The 19,267-nt window shown below is 34.9% G+C and overlaps 2 long non-coding RNA genes across 3 annotated transcripts; both read right to left on the reverse strand.

Annotated features, from left to right (window-relative positions):
* Positions 1 to 4,359: 4,359 nt before the first annotated feature.
* LOC131024271 (uncharacterized) lies at positions 4,360 to 6,900 on the reverse strand. 2 transcript variants are annotated; one of them, XR_009101726.1, is made up of 3 exons: positions 6,206 to 6,831; positions 5,237 to 5,320; positions 4,360 to 4,635 (listed from the first exon to the last, which is right to left on the reverse strand). It is a non-coding gene; the product is annotated as an uncharacterized LOC131024271 (long non-coding RNA). The 2 variants fall into 2 exon arrangements; XR_009101727.1 differs by having other exon boundaries at positions 5,237 to 6,900.
* Positions 6,901 to 13,870: 6,970 nt separating this feature from the next.
* LOC131024272 (uncharacterized) lies at positions 13,871 to 16,363 on the reverse strand. Its single transcript, XR_009101728.1, has 2 exons — positions 14,698 to 16,363; positions 13,871 to 14,096 (listed from the first exon to the last, which is right to left on the reverse strand). It is a non-coding gene; the product is annotated as an uncharacterized LOC131024272 (long non-coding RNA).
* Positions 16,364 to 19,267: the final 2,904 nt, after the last annotated feature.

The following is a 19,267-nucleotide window of genomic DNA, read 5'->3' on the forward strand; positions in this document are numbered from 1 at the left end:
TAAAAGAGTCGGACGACAATGATATGAGGAATAACTTTCTTAAAAACTTAGCAGATGCCCAACAACTTGCTTCAACTATACCATCAGGGTGCGTTTACTTTGATGGATAAATTTATTATGGAAAAAAGAGGGATAATTAAAAATTTATGCATTTAAATGCCTCCTTTCTTTTTCCACATTTTATACAAAAGAAAAGTTCTCCATTTTTCCTTCCTTATTTTTTTGGGTTTAGTTTTTGTGATTATTTTGGTATATCTATGAATATCTACACAAAGTGTTGCTTAAAACAAAAGTTCTTTCATTTTTTCTTTAATTATTTTTTCATTTATTTGAGTTTATGGCTTTATGTTGGTAGATCTATAGATATCTACACAAAGTGTTGCTTAAAACAAAGTTCTTCATTTTTTCGTTAATTTTTTCTTCATTTATTTGTGTTTATGGCTTTATTTTAGTAGATTTATAAATATCTACACAAAGTGTTGCTTAAAACAAAAATTCTTCATTTCTTCATTGATATGTTCTTCATTTTATGTTTATGGTATCATTTTGGTAGATCTATGAATAGCTACAAAGTGTTTCATAAACACAAAAGGTGATCTTTTTTTTTTTGCAGATTAATTTTTGATTTTATTATGTTTATGTTATTAGTTAGGTAGATCTATAATATCTACACAAAATAGATATTTGCAGTAAAAAAAAATTGTTTGGTAGCTTAATAATGTTGATCTGCATGCTAGTGGTATGCCCTATCAATGGGTATTGATCATCAAGCTATCATATTTAATTTTTTTTAGAAGTGTTAGAATCAAATTTAGATATATAAATATTTTCATCTTCACATAATTCCCTCTGATTTCCACTGTTTTGATAACACACACTCTCTCTCTCTTTCTCTAGCATTTTTGAAGAACCGCTGAGATAGAAATTATTTGAATTAACAAAATGGAGATTGAGAATTATACAAACGAAAGCATTCATTATTAAAAGAGCATTTTCTTGCTTATGTTTTGATTCTTATATATCATATTTAGTTTTTTAAAAATTATTTTCTGGTTATTGGGTAAAGATAAAATTTCTTTAATGTACTTTTTCGATAATAGTTTTGGCATGAGGTTTATACTCATAATTAAAACCTATTTGATATTTTCAATAATTTAAAAATATATCAAAGAAATATTTTATTCCACTGACAAATCCTAGAACAGAGCGATCAATGTCGTTTTAAGTTCTTAGTCAATGCTTCGAGAATGCAGCACACGTTTGGCGTCCCCAGCTACTGCAGTAGGTATATCAGTTATGTTATTTCTTCTAATTGGGTTCTTCATCTATTATGAATCACTCACCTTTATCTACATTCTTATAGAAATTTGATACTCAAATCTAGTTCGAGTTGATTACAAGTTGATTGTATTTAATAGTATAATGTAACTTAAAATTTTCATATGTAATTTACTAATCTGGAATTATATTTCAGCCTTTAACTCATCATGTCCTTGTTATATAATCTAAAGCCCTCGGAGTGCAACTTAATTGCAATAATTATTTACTGTAAGAATCAATTTTTTTCAGACATGGTGCTATATTATCACTGTGTTTGAACTATTATTGCAATCATTTTTTTTTTTTTTTGGTACTCCATCCGTCCACCAATTCGTGTCCTAATTTTCATGTTGGTCCATCCACCAATTCGTGTCCTACCCACGCGAAATTTTTATCAAATTCTCTTAAGGCACGAGAACTGAATCATCCCCGTCAAATCACAAACCCACATTCTTTTTCGGTTTCAAATTTTATATTATTTCACTAATCAGTATATATGGCTCTTGATCTTCCTCACTTATCTATTTTCAGCCAAAATCTGTTGTGAAATATTCTCTCTGCAACTAATTATCTTTCACAGTCACATATGTGAGAAACATATTCTTTCTCTGCAGAAATCCTTCACAACCCACTTCCGAATATGGGAAAAACAAAGGCTACAACGGCATGCAATAAGAAACTAGGGTCCTAACGACACGACTGAACTGCTGGACGTCAAACAAGAAGCCATGGACGATGAACAAGAACCATCTCCATCAACTAATGCTACTGGAACTGCAACTGGAATTCCACCAACTAATATGGCTGAAGATGACCTAGCCACTGTGAACGCGAGAGATCTTGAGCTTCAAAGGCGTGTTCAAGCTTAAGAAAATGAGTTAAATGGTCTCAAAGTCAAATTTCATGCCCTTGAGATGCAAGTGATGGAACTCCGGCGCCTGGCTGATCAGAAGACGAATCTCTATCTTTCTGATGATGCCAAAAAGGGAGAAAAGACTAAAGAAAAGTCTAAGGAAAAGACTACGGAAAAGTCTAGTCCTAATGAAGAAGGTGAAAGGCCTGCCAAAAGATCTCGAGTTGATGAAGATGGAGCAAAACAAAAATAAGAGCAAGAGCAAGTTGATGAAAAACAAGGAAACAAACTCTAGTTTGTTTTTAGTTTTTCTTCTCTGCTGTGGGCAGTGTATGTTCTTTTGAAATTGATATCTTATCAATTTTTCAAAGATAATATAAGAAAAGAATTGCTCCATCAACCTGATAACAATAACTCTTTGTCTAGGCTCTGATTTTAAATTTCAGTAACTTGCATGTGTTTGCTCTATTGCTTGACTCTCAGTTATTTGTTTGCTTTCAGTCGCTTAAGTTTGTTTGACTGCAGGTGATAAGATTATAATGTTTAGGGGGAACTGATGTGTTCATCCCTTAGAAACCCGTTTCAGTCGCTTTGCCTTCGAAACCTTTGTGATGAAGAGCTGATTGAAAAACGTGGACTGAAGCTTGGAAGACTGACCAACAGAAGTTCACCTGAAGTTATTGCAACAATAAATGAAGGACCAGTACTGGAATGTACAAGCAATCTTTAGCCGAAACATTCCCTGAAGACTTATTTAAGGATCAGAAGAAAATAACGGACTGAAGCTACAAAAAGACGGACTGAAGATGCATTCAAGTACATATCACTTAGACGAATAAAGACAAAGGATATCTTCTGGTACACGTCGCATTAAATGCAAATGATAGTGCATTAAATGCTGGGATATGGCAAATCGTCCTTCACCGAGCAGAGTTACTTCATCTATGTTACTTTATACTGTAACACCATCTCCCCATGCTTGAAGACCATACCCATTTCGACGAAAATGGAGATAGAGGATGAAGACCTTGAGCACAGATCAAATCAAGTGTCAACGACAATATTTGAAGAAGGATCTCCTCCAATGGATCTATTCTACAACCCCCGCCTATAAATAGAGCTCGAAGAATAACCTTCAACCTCACCGATTCAAACACTTATGCTGAAGCTCTGCCAAAATATCTAGTCAGCCACTTACTTAGCAATCAAACTTGAATCAAAGAAGAGAGTAAACACTATTGTAAAAATCTATTCACCTGATTTATAAACACTCTCTTAGAAATGTCTAGGTAATCATATTCATACATCATTAGCTTAGTCTTTTGATTACTCGAGAGCCTGTTCTCATCAATCATAGTTGGAAGATTTTCAAACCCCTTTTCAACCGAGCGAAAAGAAGTGTTTGAGTGATAGATTTTAGACGGTTGTCTAAACTCGAATAGTTCTCAGCCCCCGGAAGCAAGACGAGTGAAGTCTTAGCAAATCTGCGAGATTGAGAAAAGAGACGAGAAATCCAACCCAGCGTGTTGGTATTGAAACAGTTGTTTCAGTTGATAGGTTTGCTGTGCACCTATAAGCACAAGCATAATCGATTGTCAGTGTGATCTACTGACCGTGGACGTAGGAAAGGATTTTCTGAATCACGTTAAAAATCTCTGTGTCATTTACTGCTTTCAGTATTTCATATTCTATATATGCACAAAGCTTCTATACTGAAACTATTAATTTAAAAAGAGAAACCTTAAAATTGACAATCTGATTCACTAAAGGCTATTTACTTTAAATTGTTTCCGCTCACCAAGTGTTATCAGTCTAACTGACAAACCTTTGGGTAGTCAGTAAGATTTATAACACTCACTCTGTTTTTCAACTGATTAGACTGAAGCCTTAACTGAACTATCAGTGTGTCGACTTGTTCTTTATACTGAAGTTATTCACTGAAACAATATCAGTATTAGTCTACACCTTCTTTCAACCGATCTTGCTTCTCACTGATCATATCACACTACTGACTTTAGTCAACGAAAGAAATTTTATTTTTAAAATAGCCGACTGGTGTACCCCCATACTGTCACAGCCCGCCCTAACTAAGGATAGTTAAGCCGAGTGATCTACGACTAGGGATGGGGTTAAAGAAGAAGGGGAAGAAAAGGGGCGTCATTTATAGCCGTAAAACTTACTCATCTTAATAAAACTCGTCATTTTTATTCATGAATACTCAATTGAAAATAGTCTATGAAAGACAGCATAAAACTTAATTAATATCATTAATCAAGTTATACATCATATGAAACCATTCTCTTAAGACTCAAAGTATGACATAACATACTATAACATCAACAACATCTTGCAGCGGAAAGTAGCTAGACATATGTATGAAGACATATTCTAGACAGGTTAACTATTTATTAACAACCCTGGAGACTCCGCTCATTGCAGCACCATCATCACATCAGCTCAACCTGCACATTTAGAAAACATATGCAGGGCTGAGTACAAAAGCACTCAGTGGGCACGTATGCCTAGGTATAAAAATACATGCTTCAAAACTGTAAATTGTCATGCCATCATAAACAGTACAGCAAGGGAGTTTTTCGCTAAAAAGGCCCAAGCTTACTAAGTTCATTTGTGATTCTTAAAGTTCGTCTGCAGACTAAGTTCTCTTGTAATCTATCATATCTGGAACTGTGTGCCGGAGAGGTGGCCACCTCTCACGGTCACTTGACCGGCCAACCCGCTAGATGACTCACGGTCACTGGTGTACACTAGTCCTGGCAGGATAGCTATCAACTGCTCAGGACCCGAATTCGATTGCATCATTGGCAAAGCCAAAGCAGATAGATATCATACTAAAATTTAAACATTTATGGCAAGACAACAATTGAAATAATTTTCAGTTCAATGATTTTGTAATGAAATATCTTGTTTAAATGTAACATTAAATTCGTTTGATAGATATATAAAACTGAAATTAACAGTTAAATCATCTCATGCATTCATTCGTATAAGAGGCCTACGACACGCAGGGGATCTCTATATACGTATAGTAAAAGTAATGCCCACCTGATTGCAGTGTTTTGCTACTTAAGACAACGATTCTCTTTCCTTAGCGCGATAGGTTACTCAGACGCTTTTGTTTATTTGAACCTTTGATAACACGAAAACATGTGTTCGAGTGAATAATAGAAAAGATAACAACAAATGCAGTGAATCACTTATTCACTCATTTCTCTAACTACCCATATTTCCTTAAACGACTATATCTAACTCATATACAATCGTTCTTCCTTTATCAAAATACTTCATGTACCTTTGAGGATGTAGGAAATTCCATTTTATTCATTTATTTATCTATTATAAATAAAGAATAATTCTATAAACATAAAACGTTTTCCTTTTCCCCATTTAATAATGCCAATCTCCAATATATATACATACACATCAATAGCTCATTTATAAACTAAAAGTGATATTTTATCAACAATAAAACTTTAAAATCCTTAATAGGAATTATTTTGAATCATTTCCATCTCAACAAAACTGTATAGATTCAACTTCAACTAATAAACTGCTTTTACTCCGAACTCGTATGGAGTCGAATTTTATTTCAATAGAAACCTCTTTGAGTCTAGTTTAATTGAAAAAAAAGTGTGTTGAAAAACTCCAAGTAGTTTAAGAGATATAGCGATTTTCCCATCGCCTACCAGATTCGGCAGTTTCTGCCAACTGAAAGTCCAGATCTTTGAAAAATAGCAAACGTTTCCGGAATGACCCCAAATTTTATATGCAGATAGATAACGCATATAAATTTATACCATAAAAATTTGAGAGCTAAATATCAACATATGGTTACTGAAATAGTTAACTTAATCATCTGCCTCACGACAGTTTCAACAGATACGGGCAGTAGACTTCTCAAATTTTAAAAGGGTAGTAAACGAAGTTCAAATAACATGAAACTTTGTACAAATATTCACCACACTCCCATCTATACCCCAGAAATTTCACATAATATAATAGAAACGGGAATACCTTGAATAGGTGTATGGTATTAGTCTCTGCAGATTTTATATATGGCATAGATTAGAAGCCAATTGTGAAGAAGAATTGAATGAGATGAATAATCTTCACTCTATTACTTTATAAAACTTGCTGCAGAGGTGGGAATGGGTGAGTTGAGATAGTGGAATAGGTTTTAAAGAAGCAAAATTCTATTTGGAGATTGACTTCAGAGGTGAAGAAAATTGTGAAGTAGTAGGTGAAGAAAATTGTGAACGTATTGGTGAAGAAAATTGTGAAGTAGTAGGTGAAGAAAATTGTGAACGTATTGGTGATTGGTTTAATAGAAGAATGAGAGGGATGTGGATGAATGAGAACCATATGTGCTTAATCTCATATAAACACATTAAGATATATAAGCCTAATTCTCATTGAAGCATAAAATTCACTTGAGCTTGCCTCTAACATAAATTAAATTACTCATGGGCTTAAGTAAACAATCGATAAAAGATTCATATTTAACACTTCAGTGTTAAATTCTCCACAATAAATTAATGGACTCAAAATATATTTTGAGTGCATCATCTATTGAAAATAAAAAAAATAAATCATCACATATATAAATTATCAAATTCATATAAGTTCGTATTTTATTAATGGATGTTGATCCCTAATTACCATAATCAATCCTTAAATCAGTAATTTAAAAGTATATAATCCTTAATAAAAAGTCGGGTCATTACATACTATCCCCCTTAAAAGAAATTTCGTCCCGAAATTTGTACCGCAGAAAACAACTCTGAGTACTTCACTTTCTTGTTAGACCGTAGTCTATTCTTGACCATGTTATATTCATAGGTCCCTTACTATCGGTATCGACTTAGTCCTTAGTACCTGAACTTCCCGATCTAAGATAGATTTGGATCTTCCTTCGTGACTCAAATATTGACTAATAACAATGTTGTTCTTATGGATCATATGTTTTGAATCGTAAACATTTTTCTCTAATTGCGACACATGGGATACATTACGCACATTCTCAAAGCTTAGCGCTAACGCCAAACAGTAAGTTATTGGGCCTATCCTTTCTACAATCTCGTATGAGCCTATAAAACGGGGTTTAGGTTTACCCTTCACATTGAGTCCAATGATTTCTCTTGATGGAGAAACTTTTATGGAAATTATCTCTCCACTTTCACATCATAGGTCAATTTGTCATTTGTCAACATATGACTCTGTCAATCATGGCCCCTATTTTATTCACTATCAAATTTTGACGGATGATTTCAATCATCTAGTCATTTCATCCCAACAAAGTGGTGATCTATATTTTCTCACGTGTAACGCCTCATTTGCCAACCTATCGATAGTCGATTGATAACTGGTATTATATCTCTCACAATGAGTGGCAAAAACATGTTCTCAGCTTTCACCCCGGTTTAGCTCAGTCGTCCTTAACATACCTTATTAGTAATTTCTATGTCATTTAAGCGGAACTATAACGACTAATATCTCTAAAGTATTCCTAAAGCAACTTAAACAGTTTGTAAGGAGACCCACCATTTCGAGCATGTAAGCAGTTAGCTTAAAATGCCGTTATAAACTTTTATTCATTCATTGAAGGAATCTCGAGTCATGTGGGCATTGACTACCCCCTTTCGTGACAACCTTTGCTTAAGTCTTAAGGATTCGAAAAATCAATCTCGACAAATCCATTAGTTCGTTAAGGGTTCGGTTTGTCCCAAACACGATTTTAAGCTAGACTTTATGAGCTCAAAAACTCAAAGTAACAATATGATATGTTATAAAACCTTCACTTGCTAGCACGCAAGACATATTTCAACAAATGAGGTTACATCTCGTTTCATTCCTCCTAACTAGAATTTTTTTCTAGATCTTAATACATCTTAGTACTTCCTGGTGATAGTATAAGGGTGTCGTGGCTTTATCTTATTCTTAAGTTCATTGTCATGGAGATGCATATCTTCCCTTCAAAGAAGATAGCATTATTTGATTCCTCGTGGTAATTCTTGAAACTTCTTATCCTTATTCTTACTCTTAACTTCTCATCCTTCTTTCGTGCTCCTACCACAATTTTCCTCAAGCTGGGTGGTTTAATCACTTCTATCATCATCTTATCACCTCTTAGACGAGGCCTTCCGGCTCACTGTATCATCTACTACTTTGGTCTTGTCCATGTGATGGTTAATACCAAAATCATAATCTTTTTCGGGTTCAACCCATCCTCTTTGTCTCATCAGCTACTACAAATTCCTTATCAGGTTTTAGAATTTCTAGCACTACAATTCAAAATCATCAAAACTCTTTATCAGTAAACTATCATTTATACTCGACACCAATTGTTCGAGTGTCAGATACCAACATTTATGTGCGTTATTCATAACTCTCACACTCACTCCATTTAGACACATAATCGATATCAAACTCAAATAATAATTTATATCTTAATAATTTATCATGCTCATAGTTCTCGATTAAATCTCGGACTTTGTAATTAAATACTAAATTCCAACTATAATTAATTAACATGCTTCTCTAATTTATTTACCTCATTTAAACTAATAAATCTAATCCATGCTAATTTCTCATACTTAGCCATTTTATATGCATTTCTCATGTAATTCAAAAAGCTCAATAACTTACTAATCATGCTCATCTCATAAATACTTCAAATAATTCATATAGTCTTACTAACATAGCATTAACTCATATGCACTGCTAGTTCACTTACATGACTTCACATACTCCACATATCTCAACTTAATAAATCATCGAATAGTTAGAAAATTTGTATTTAATGGAAATAAATTCCAAAAATTTAAATACAAATATTTTTAACTAAACACATTGGCATGCTCAAAATAACTCAATTAAAATCGAGCATCGCTCGTCTCTGGCCTTATGACTCACGGCCTTCATCAAATCTGAACCTTGGTGTTTAAATTAATCTAAGTAAATTATACGTGCAATATTTAATAAATATAAACACATATATAAACTCAAATCATTCAATATGTTCCAGAAAATGCCACTTTCTTGAGCAAAACTCACACCTACTGATTTGGCATAAATTCGTTCACCCAATAGTACTTTTGTACATGGTCCCTAAATGTTCCTTATGTTCATCTTCATTCTTGGAGTCACTAAGACGAACTTATCCAGGTGAAGGTAGAATACTCTATCAATGATGCCCATGAATATATCTGGGCATTTGTTAGCCTGAATGGCACAACTACAAACTTGTAGTGGTCATAACCCGTTCTAAAAGTTGTCTTGGGTGATGACATCCGATCCTCAATCGATCTTGGAAAACACATTTGCACCTTTGAGTTGGTCAAACAATTCATCTACCCTCACTAAAGGATATTTATTCTTGAGTATTAATTTGTTCCACGCTCTATTGTCTGTGCGCCTTTTTAAAGTACCATACTTCTTCATAACATACAAAATATGCGCTCCTGATGGGAATGCACTAGACATGATTAAACTTAGGTCTAGTCGTTTTCTGCAATTGGATCTCTAGGTTCTCCAACTCCCTTGGAGTAATCTTGTTCGATGCTTTTGATACACGTGTCGATCCTGGTACTAGGTCGATGGTAAATTCTACTTATCTATTGGGTGGCAGTCTTGGTAAGTTCTCCGGATAATCATAATGAAATTCACGTATAACTTCTACGTCCTCAACTGTCCTTTCTGTGCTAGCTCATCCGTTTAGGTATACAAGGAAAACTTGGTAATGTTTCTTATTTATCACCTTCATGGCTTGTATGTATGAAATAACTGATATTCTCTCCTTATACTTATCTCTTGAAAACTTAATGCGTCTATTCTTGAAGGTTTGAAGGAGATTTCTCATTTAATGCATAAATCGTAGCATATAATTCTCAGCTAACCAGTCCATTCCTAGGGTTACATCTACGTTCCATATTGGTATAACATCAAGTTATTCGCTACCACCTTAAGCGATCTTACATTCAATTACAGGTTCATATAACTACGCGTTACTACCGTTATCCCTTCTACGGGTGAAAAGTTTTTTTTTTTTTTTTTTTTTCATGTCTTGACCACTTTGTTCAGTTTGAATTTGTGTCGGTTGATCCCCGAGCATAACTACCTTGGCGTCTAGAGTTTTGTTGAGTAATTCAAAGTACGTAAACTCACCGTGGTTGGCGAATGCCATTCTTATCTCATACTTTAGGCCAGGTCGAAACTTCTTCAGTATCTATTCATCGATGTCCACCTATTGTGGGGCATAACGGATATGTCGCAGCAAATCTGGTCGTACTTGGTCATAGACATCTTGTTTTGCTTGAGGTTGAACATTTTCGTTTCTTTCCACTTATCGCAGATATAAAAAAAAAAATATGTAATATGTGTCCGTCTTATAGTCTTACTAAGACAAGTTTGCTAACATTCTTGAGTCATTGCTTTTCTTTTGGCCTCCCACCAAAATCTGTAGATCTAGTCAACTGGAATGCAACATATGAAGTCGTTCTGGTGCGGTACAAAGAAAATCAAAGATTCTCTTCATCGTCTTAATCTAGAGTTTACCCTCAACTGGATTCTTAGTTTCATTGATAAAACAATCTTTACTCGAGAAAAAGTTCATCCATCTTTCGTGATGGTTCATTTCTGTCCCCACCTCGTTTCTAGCTTCTCATCTACCAGACATTCTATTTTTAACAAAAAAAAACGATCATCAATACATTCCTTTTCTCATATCACATGTGTAACACTTTTTCCATGATTCCATCGTGAAATCAGCATAGACAAAATAACTCAAGTCCTTATTCTCAACCTTACGGTTTGTACTATAAATTGTTAACAAAAGGAGTGGTCGATAATAATCAGAGGAGAAATACTAATCTCAACTAATTTAGACACAACTGAAAGTCAATTAACCATGCTATAGTTTGGGTGACTTACTAAGTCAATATACTAACACTTCTTAGTCGTATACCTCAAAAGAATCTACTAGAACAACTCAAAAGTTGCAAAGGCTCAAATCTCGAATGATATAAAGTGCTGCAGAAAATTTGTTCAAGAGACTCAAATAAATAACCAGAGGGTAGAAAGGAGTAACTACCAAGTCGAACAAAATGACCTAGAGTGAGAACCCATCTGATTTTTTTTTTTTTTTTTTTTTTTTTTTTTTTTTTTAAACTGAAGTTGAAATACAGGGGTTTATAAACCCAAAAGACGTCTACTGAGATTTGGATCATGTGGACTGGCCAGGTCCAACATAATCACTTCCCAGTTACACGGGAAACATCATCCCGAACTTGGTAATTCTGGGTCTTCTAAATTCTCATCATACTATACATAACAAAACTTAAGTTCACACCAGCAAGCTAAAAGCTTAAACTCAGGGTCCTATGTTCTAGACTCTTGTTTCGAAAGTTCAATATTTTTCGACTCTCCTCTCATGTTGCGGTGGTGGTGGCGGAGAATTATCCCGCCTATCTTTCACATCACACTCTTGATGACATCTTTGAGGCATTTTTGAAATCACAAAAGGAAAACTCAACTCGACCAACGCTCTAAGCATCCTCAAAATTCAAGTTCAATTTACTAACTCAACTTTAAGGAAACCCTCACGGTCACCTTAACATTCATCTGTAAGGCAATAAGCACTCACGAAATGCTAACAAAAAGACCACTCTGGTCAACCTAATATATCCATCAGTAGAATGCCTCTTTTTAGAGGACTTACATAAAGGGGTTATATAAACCCTACAAAACCATAGTATTTATCGTAATGTCCCTTCTAAACCGACACCATTAATAGTACTATGTCTCGGTCTGGACCTCTTACAGTAATTGCTACCAGTTAACTCATATAGTTGCTACTTTAGCACACTAGGAACATCCATCTATTTAACATCAGTAGGGTACTATATTCGCATGCTTATCTATCATCATGTCAAAATCTCAAGTACCAGTATCTCCTAAGTAAGTTATATACATCGCAATGTAATTGCAACTAATCAAAAACGAGGGTGTACCGCGCATACTCTCAAGATCATCCTTAGCTCTAGCCTACATCGACTTCTCTTCTCATCCTCATCAACTCTAGCCCTCCTCGGCTACTTCTCATCCTCATTATCGTTTATCATTTTATCATCTTTGGTAACTGATACTCAAGGATCGACTCGATATCTACTACACTCTTCTAGAGTCCCTGGTAGAAAACAAGCATCCGGTCAGTAGATCCGCATAGAAAATCTGGGTATCTGTAACAAATCCCATCTCCTGTGGGTCTAATGCTCAAGACGACATGTCCCATCATATTGAGTGGCTTTCTTCCTTGCTCAATCCTACCACTCGATTGGTAGCACGGGGACTAGGTGCACGATGCCATCCAGTCTAGTAACAACCATAAGGCTTTCATCCTTTCATAGTCTATGAACATGTGTTTGAAAATCTGCTAGGGTATCTCTGTACCACATACTGTACGCCTCGTCCTCGTATCCGATCTTTCCTGAGTTCGATCTCACAACAGTCCACTTTCGTGCAGTGCCAACAGTCCTGGCCAACCTATAAGGAGAACTTAAAGGTGACTCTAGGAACTAACTCTACTTGGCTCCAGCAACAAAAATAAACAAAACATAACTTAGCAAAACTCCTATTAAGTAGTACTGTTATCTTAAAACTCAAGCTCAAAACATCTAAATTCTCATCTCGTCCCGTCTTTACTTAGTAGGGAATCTCTCTAAACAATGATATTAGATCCCTTAATCTAAATCATCGTGACTCAGTAAGACAACTCAACAATTCTCTCTCAAAGCCATCTCCAAAGACTATGGCTCATGATACCTCCTCAAGTACCATTAAGGTTGCGTGAGCAAAACTCGCGTCACAAAATAACTCAACATATCGTACAATATCTCATTGCAGCATGCTAATAACTCATCATTAATCATGCTATTATACTCAAGCTCATAACTCAAACTCATAACTCAAACCAACAAGTACTTAAAGCAATTGCTAATTCTCTCAAGCTTTAGCTCTAAGTTCTCATTTCATCCTTCTACTTAGTAAAAAAAAAATCTCTCTTAACAATGACATTAGATTCCTTCATCTAAATCATCGTGACTTATCACAACTGCTCAAACAATTCTCATCACAAAACATCTCAAATACATCACATCATAACTCATAATTATGCATCCTCAATCATATAACATCATATGATATAAACGCTCTCATGATTCATCATGTAACATCAACATATGCTCTTACAACATAATAACTCATTATTAATCATGTTGTCATCCTCAAACTCAAACTATGCACCTTTAAAGTGTAACATCATAACTCATCATATAACCTCAACATCATGCTCTTCAAAATTTAACGTCAAATAAACTTTGAAATTTTACATACCTCGTTGAGCCTGGTGTGATGGTGCGCTGAGCTCACGGTTGTTAATAACTATTAGTCTAGCGACTCATTCTAGACTAAACTCAAGACTTCTAATTCAGAGCTTTCCTTCGCTCTGATACCACTTTGTCACAGCCCGCCCTAACTAAGGATAGTTAAGCCGAGTGATCTACGACTAGGGATGGGGTTAAAGAAGAAGGGGAAGAAAAGGGGCGTCATTTATAGCCGTAAAACTTACTTATCTTAATAAAACTCGTCATTTTTATTCATGAATACTCAATTGAAAATAGTCTATGAAAGACAGCATAAAACTTAATTAATATCATTAATCAAGTTATACATCATATGAAACCATTCTCTTAAGACTCAAAGTATGACATAACATACTATAACATCAACAACATCTTGCAGCGGAAAGTAGCTAGACATATGTATGAAGACATATTCTAGACAGGTTAACTATTTATTAACAACCCTGGAGACTCCGCTCATTGCAGCACCATCATCACATCAGCTCAACCTGCACATTTAGAAAACATATGCAGGGCTGAGTACAAAAGCACTCAGTGGGCACGTATGCCTAGGTATAAAAATACATGCTTCAAAACTGTAAATTGTCATGCCATCATAAACAGTACAGCAAGGGAGTTTTTCGCTAAAAAGGCCCAAGCTTACTAAGTTCATTTGTGATTCTTAAAGTTCGTCTGCAGACTAAGTTCTCTTGTAATCTATCATATCTGGAACTGTGTGCCGGAGAGGTGGCCACCTCTCACGGTCACTTGACCGGCCAACCCGCTAGATGACTCACGGTCACTGGTGTACACTAGTCCTGGCAGGATAGCTATCAACTGCTCAGGACCCGAATTCGATTGCATCATTGGCAAAGCCAAAGCAGATAGATATCATACTAAAATTTAAACATTTATGGCAAGACAACAATTGAAATAATTTTCAGTTCAATGATTTTGTAATGAAATATCTTGTTTAAATGTAACATTAAATTCGTTTGATAGATATATAAAACTGAAATTAACAGTTAAATCATCTCATGCATTCATTCGTATAAGAGGCCTACGACACGCAGGGGATCTCTATATACGTATAGTAAAAGTAATGCCCACCTGATTGCAGTGTTTTGCTACTTAAGACAACGATTCTCTTTCCTTAGCGCGATAGGTTACTCAGACGCTTTTGTTTATTTGAACCTTTGATAACACGAAAACATGTGTTCGAGTGAATAATAGAAAAGATAACAACAAATGCAGTGAATCACTTATTCACTCATTTCTCTAACTACCCATATTTCCTTAAACGACTATATCTAACTCATATACAATCGTTCTTCCTTTATCAAAATACTTCATGTACCTTTGAGGATGTAGGAAATTCCATTTTATTCATTTATTTATCTATTATAAATAAAGAATAATTCTATAAACATAAAACGTTTTCCTTTTCCCCATTTAATAATGCCAATCTCCAATATATATACATACACATCAATAGCTCATTTATAAACTAAAAGTGATATTTTATCAACAATAAAACTTTAAAATCCTTAATAGGAATTATTTTGAATCATTTCCATCTCAACAAAACTGTATAGATTCAACTTCAACTAATAAACTGCTTTTACTCCGAACTCGTATGGAGTCGAATTTTATTTCAATAGAAACCTCTTTGAGTCTAGTTTAATTGAAAAAAAAGTGTGTTGAAAAACTCCAAGTAGTTTAAGAGATATAGCGATTTTCCCATCGCCTACCAGATTCGGCAGTTTCTGCCAACTGAAAGTCCAGATCTTTGAAAAATAGCAAACGTTTCCGGAATGACCCCAAATTTTATATGCAGATAGATAACGCATATAAATTTATACCATAAAAATTTGAGAGCTAAATATCAACATATGGTTACTGAAATAGTTAACTTAATCATCTGCCTCACGACAGTTTCAACAGATACGGGCAGTAGACTTCTCAAATTTTAAAAGGGTAGTAAACGAAGTTCAAATAACATGAAACTTTGTACAAATATTCACCACACTCCCATCTATACCCCAGAAATTTCACATAATATAATAGAAACGGGAATACCTTGAATAGGTGTATGGTATTAGTCTCTGCAGATTTTATATATGGCATAGATTAGAAGCCAATTGTGAAGAAGAATTGAATGAGATGAATAATCTTCACTCTATTACTTTATAAAACTTGCTGCAGAGGTGGGAATGGGTGAGTTGAGATAGTGGAATAGGTTTTAAAGAAGCAAAATTCTATTTGGAGATTGACTTCAGAGGTGAAGAAAATTGTGAAGTAGTAGGTGAAGAAAATTGTGAACGTATTGGTGAAGAAAATTGTGAAGTAGTAGGTGAAGAAAATTGTGAACGTATTGGTGATTGGTTTAATAGAAGAATGAGAGGGATGTGGATGAATGAGAACCATATGTGCTTAATCTCATATAAACACATTAAGATATATAAGCCTAATTCTCATTGAAGCATAAAATTCACTTGAGCTTGCCTCTAACATAAATTAAATTACTCATGGGCTTAAGTAAACAATCGATAAAAGATTCATATTTAACACTTCAGTGTTAAATTCTCCACAATAAATTAATGGACTCAAAATATATTTTGAGTGCATCATCTATTGAAAATAAAAAAAATAAATCATCACATATATAAATTATCAAATTCATATAAGTTCGTATTTTATTAATGGATGCTGATCCCTAATTACCATAATCAATCCTTAAATCAGTAATTTAAAAGTATATAATCCTTAATAAAAAGTCGGGTCATTACACATACACCAGTTCAGTGACCCTCCGGGACCCAACACATCCATAAACCTCAATCTTCTTCTCTCCTCCGATAACTCATTCTTCTTTATTCTTCCTGTAAATGTTTTAATTTTATCTACCTTTCGTCCAGAAATTCTTTTGTGTTTCAAGCTATTTACTCTAGTTGTGATTATGTCTACGTCAAATCACTCTTTTACTTTCTTTGTTTTGGTCAAAACAATAGATCGTAGGGAGTTTGCTTAATTTCTTTTTTCCTTAGATATATCTCAACATATATATTATATATAACTACATGTGTATCTAGGATATAGGGGGCGGTTATTCAATAAACCACCCTTATTTTAAGAATTACGAACCAGCAAAAATGCATGAATTTTATGTATAACACGCATGAATAAACTGTATAAAGGCATGAATTGCGAAAAATAATTTTTTGCTACCTTTGGGATTCGAACTCAGGACCATGAATTTATCTAACAAGGTGATGAATCAACCGTAGATCTTGATGATCTAAGGGCTGAAAATGGTTCCTAATTTATATTTTAAGAAGAATTCTTATTTTAGCCTTCCCCCTAGTGTATATATATATATATAAAAGTGTGTGGCTCAGAAATTATGTCTAGCCTTTTTCTTTGATTTAAAGTTTAAGAGCACGAGTTTATATATCAATTTGATCAATTTGATCATTTTCGTATAGGCATATATATTTAAGTTATTGTACTCACATTTATTTTGATGTGTGTGTGTCCCATATCATTTTATTTTTCAAATTCTATTAGTATATTTAAATGACTCAAAGAATTTTGATATGTTTGTTACTCATGTGTATTATATATATATAGCTAGAGTTAGGTTCAATGAAGAAGGCCTAAATGTAAGAGAGAAGAGAGAAATAATCTAATCCGGTCCGTTGGTCTTATCTAATCTAACGGATATGATTTATTCACACCATGTTCAACGGATTTCGTTGAACATTCATCAAATATATTGAACATATACAATATTTTTGGGGGTTCTGGGTTCGACCCCCCATATGTTCAACGAAAAAATTCGTTGAACATGACGTGAATAAATCATGTTCGTTAGATTAGATAAGATCAACGGATAAGATTACTTCTCTCTTCTCTCTTACATTTAGGCATTCTTCATTTAACCGTGGCCTATACACACACACACACACATAGGGTCGCATTCAATGGAGACCACTCCCTTAGATAAAGAATAAAGACCAAATCAAGGCCATTCATCTCACTTCAATCAACGGTTCATATAATTTCTTAATTTGATTTTTCATGTAATTAAATATTGGTTAATTACATTTATTTAATCCGAAAAGGGAAAATATGTCCACTCAAATCCAATGAAATCTGGGATCACGTTGAACAAATCCCAAAAATTCCTCTCTTCCCATTCTGGGACCTGATCCGTCAATGAATATAATAGCTGAACATTAGAATGTTGATTTGTTTTCCTACGAACATATTGACGAACAATAGTATGTTCTTTTGTTTTTCTACGAACATATCGACGAACATTAGTATGTTCATTAGTATTTTCTACGAACACTACAGATCTGTAGATCTGCAGATCCGGCAGCGGCGCGGCGGACGCCACCACGAGCATCCACGTGACCGCCTTGGACGGCCTGGTGAACGTGAACTCCCTCTTCACCGTCGTCGTCTTCGTTGGCCGCTCCTTGGCGACGCCGGTGTCGACAAATTGGGGAGATTGGGGAGGGAGGCGAGGGAAAGGGGAAATGGAGGGGACAATGACGGTCTCGGACTCGGAGGGGACGGTGGATGAGACGGAGAGGGGATAGAAGCGAGGAGCAGCAACAGGAGGAGGAGGAGATGCTGGCGGCTTCACCGAAGAAGAACAATGTAGGAGAGAGAGAGAGAGAGTATGAGTTGGGAGTGAGAGAGAGAGAGAGATAGAGAGAACGTGAGTTGGGAGAGAGAGAGAGAGAGAGAATGAGTTGGAAGAAGAAAATACAAAATGACAAACCTAACCTTTATTATATAAAATAAATGAAATAAAATCATAATTAAAGGTTAAATTATCACCCTTAGATTAAGCAAGATCGACGCACATGATTTGGTCTTTATTCTAGCTTATCTAAGGGAGTGGTCTCCATTGAACTATCCCCTATATATATATATATATATATATATATATATATATATATGGGACCGCTCCAATGAGACCCCCTAATTTTAGTGAGATCTAGGGCACGATCTGATGCATTTATTTATCAATCATATGGCTGATATTGTATCTGGAGGGAGATTTTTTTTCGCATTGTTCATCAGTATATACCGTATTGCTCATCAATATATACTGCCTTGTTCATCAGCATATATGTCTTATTCATTACCAATTTTTAAAATTTTATTTTTCATCAATATATACATCTTATTCGTTAGATATACGTCTTGTTCATTAGTATTATATGTCTTATTCATTGTCCTCATGTTACACGAAAAATAGGGAGTCTCACTGGAGCGCCCCCCTATATATATATATTGAGGGAAAGAAAGCAAGCTTTCATTAAACCAAACCAAAAGAGTCTACATCAACATGATAAAAATCGAAACAAGCAGGAGAAGAGCGGAAATCAAGAACATGTTTCGCAAGACGATCTGCCATCACATTTCCAGTTCGAGAAACCTAGCTAAAGTCAGCACGTATCAGTGAATTGACAAGGACGAAGATATTATAAAGAGTATCGCCAATAGGTCCAAGATCCACTTCGCGATTGCAGAGACGCCAAAAGAGAAGTTGGCGGTCCGTTTCAAGGATGGCATCGACATGTCCCTTTTCCAAGCACATATTAAGACCTTCAAGAATTACTCTGGCTTCACCTTTCTCAGCCATAAAGACACCAGCCACAAA

Source organism: Salvia miltiorrhiza, chromosome 5 (genome assembly GCF_028751815.1).
Source record: "Salvia miltiorrhiza cultivar Shanhuang (shh) chromosome 5, IMPLAD_Smil_shh, whole genome shotgun sequence".
Classification (NCBI taxonomy): Eukaryota; Viridiplantae; Streptophyta; class Magnoliopsida; order Lamiales; family Lamiaceae; genus Salvia; species Salvia miltiorrhiza.